Raw genomic sequence first — 3074 nt, forward strand, 5'->3', positions numbered from 1 at the left:
TATAAGAAACGCACAGTGTAGTACATAGTATATGAGTGAGTTGCACTGAAAAACTTAGAATATAAGAAACGCACAGTGTAGTACATAGTATATGAGTGAGTTGCACTGAAAAACTTAGAATATAAGAAACGCACAGTGTAGTACATAGTATATGAGTGAGTTGCACTGAAAAACTTAGAATATAAGAAACGCACAGTGTAGTACATAGTATATGAGTGAGTTGCACTGAAAAACTTAGAATATAAGAAACGCACAGTGTAGTACATAGTATATGAGTGAGTTGCACTGAAAAACTTAGAATATAAGAAACGCACAGTGTAGTACATAGTATATGAGTGAGTTGCACTGAAAAACTTAGAATATAAGAAACGCACAGTGTAGTACATAGTATATGAGTGAGTTGCACTGAAAAACTTAGAATATAAGAAACGCACAGTGTAGTACATAGTATATGAGTGAGTTGCACTGAAAAACTTAGAATATAAGAAACGCACAGTGTAGTACATAGTATATGAGTGAGTTGCACTGAAAAACTTAGAATATAAGAAACGCACAGTGTAGTACATAGTATATGAGTGAGTTGCACTGAAAAACTTAGAATATAAGAAACGCACAGTGTAGTACATAGTATATGAGTGAGTTGCACTGAAAAACTTAGAATATAAGAAACGCACAGTGTAGTACATAGCATATGAGTGAGTTGCACTGAAAAACTTAGAATTTAAAGAAACGCACAGTGTAGTACATAGTATATGAGTGAGTTGCACTGAAAAACTTAGAATTTAGAGAAACGCACAGTGTAGTACATAGTATATGAGTGAGTTGCACTGAAAAACTTAAAATATAAGAAACGCACAGTGTAGTACATTGTATATGAGTGAGTTGCACTGAAAAACTTAGAATTTAAGAAACGCACAGTGTAGTACATAGTATATGAGTGAGTTGCACTGAAAAACTTAGAATATAAGAAACGCACAGTGTAGTACATAGTATATGAGTGAGTTGCACTGAAAAACTTAGAATATAAGAAACGCACAGTGTAGTACATAGTATATGAGTGAGTTGCACTGAAAAACTTAGAATATAAGAAACGCACAGTGTATAGTATATGAGTGAGTTGCACTGAAAAACTTAGAATATAAGAAACGCACAGTGTAGTACATAGTATATGAGTGAGTTCCACTGAAAAACTTAGAATATAAGAAACGCACAGTGTAGTACATAGTATATGAGTGAGTTGCACTGAAAAACTTAGAATTTAGAGAAACGCACAGTGTAGTACATAGTATATGAGTGAGTTGCACTGAAACACTTAGAATTTAGAGAAACGCACAGTGTAGTACATAGTATATGAGTGAGTTGCACTGAAAAACTTAGAATATAAGAAACGCACAGTGTAGTACATAGTATATGAGTGAGTTGCACTGAAAAACTTAGAATATAAGAAACGCACAGTGTAGTACATAGTATATGAGTGAGTTGCACTGAAAAACTTAGAATATAAGAAACGCACAGTGTAGTACATAGTATATGAGTGAGTTGCACTGAAAAACTTAGAATATAAGAAACGCACAGTGTAGTACATAGTATATGAGTGAGTTGCACTGAAAAACTTAGAATATAAGAAACGCACAGTGTAGTACATAGTATATGAGTGAGTTGCACTGAAAAACTTAGAATATAAGAAACGCACAGTGTAGTACATAGTATATGAGTGAGTTGCACTGAAAAACTTAGAATATAAGAAACGCACAGTGTAGTACATAGTATATGAGTGAGTTGCACTGAAAAACGTAGAATTTAGAGAAACGCACAGTGTAGTACATAGTATATGAGTGAGTTGCTCTGAAAAACTTAGAATTTAGAGAAACGCACAGTGTAGTACATAGTATATGAGTGAGTTGCACTGAAAAACTTAGAATATAAGAAACGCACAGTGTAGTACATAGTATATGAGTGAGTTGCACTGAAAAACTTAGAATATAAGAAACGCACAGTGTAGTACATTGTATATGAGTGAGTTGCACTGAAAAACTTAGAATTTAAGAAACGCACAGTGTAGTACATAGTATATGAGTGAGTTGCACTGAAAAACTTAGAATATAAGAAACGCACAGTGTAGTACATAGTATATGAGTGAGTTGCACTGAAAAACTTAGAATATAAGAAACGCACAGTGTAGTACATAGTATATGAGTGAGTTGCACTGAAAAACTTAGAATTTACTGAAAAACCCGCATTACACGAAATGCACAGTGTAGTACATAGTATATGAGTGAGTTGCACTGAAAAACTTAGAATATAAGAAACGCACAGTGTAGTACATAGTATATGAGTGAGTTGCACTGAAAAACTTAGAATATAAGAAACGCACAGTGTAGTACATAGTATATGAGTGAGTTGCACTGAAAAACTTAGAATATAAGAAACGCACAGTGTAGTACATAGTATATGAGTGAGTTGCACTGAAAAACTTAGAATATAAGAAACGCACAGTGTAGTACATAGTATATGAGTGAGTTGCACTGAAAAACTTAGAATATAAGAAACGCACAGTGTATAGTATATGAGTGAGTTGCACTGAAAAACTTAGAATATAAGAAACGCACAGTGTAGTACATAGTATATGAGTGAGTTCCACTGAAAAACTTAGAATATAAGAAACGCACAGTGTAGTACATAGTATATGAGTGAGTTGCACTGAAAAACTTAGAATATAAGAAACGCACAGTGTAGTACATAGTATATGAGTGAGTTGCACTGAAAAACTTAGAATTTACTGAAAAACCCGCATTACACGAAATGCACAGTGTAGTACATAGTATATGAGTGAGTTGCACTGAAAAACTTAGAATATAAGAAACGCACAGTGTAGTACATAGTATATGAGTGAGTTGCACTGAAAAACTTAGAATATAAGAAACGCACAGTGTAGTACATAGTATATGAGTGAGTTGCACTGAAAAACTTAGAATATAAGAAACGCACAGTGTAGTACATAGTATATGAGTGAGTTGCACTGAAAAACTTAGAATATAAGAAACGCACAGTGTAGTACATAGTATATGAGTGAG

The sequence above is a fragment of the Mus caroli genome, unplaced genomic scaffold (genome assembly GCF_978045245.1).
Source record: "Mus caroli unplaced genomic scaffold, Mus_caroli_1 scaffold_25, whole genome shotgun sequence".
NCBI classification, from domain to species: domain Eukaryota; kingdom Metazoa; phylum Chordata; class Mammalia; order Rodentia; family Muridae; genus Mus; species Mus caroli.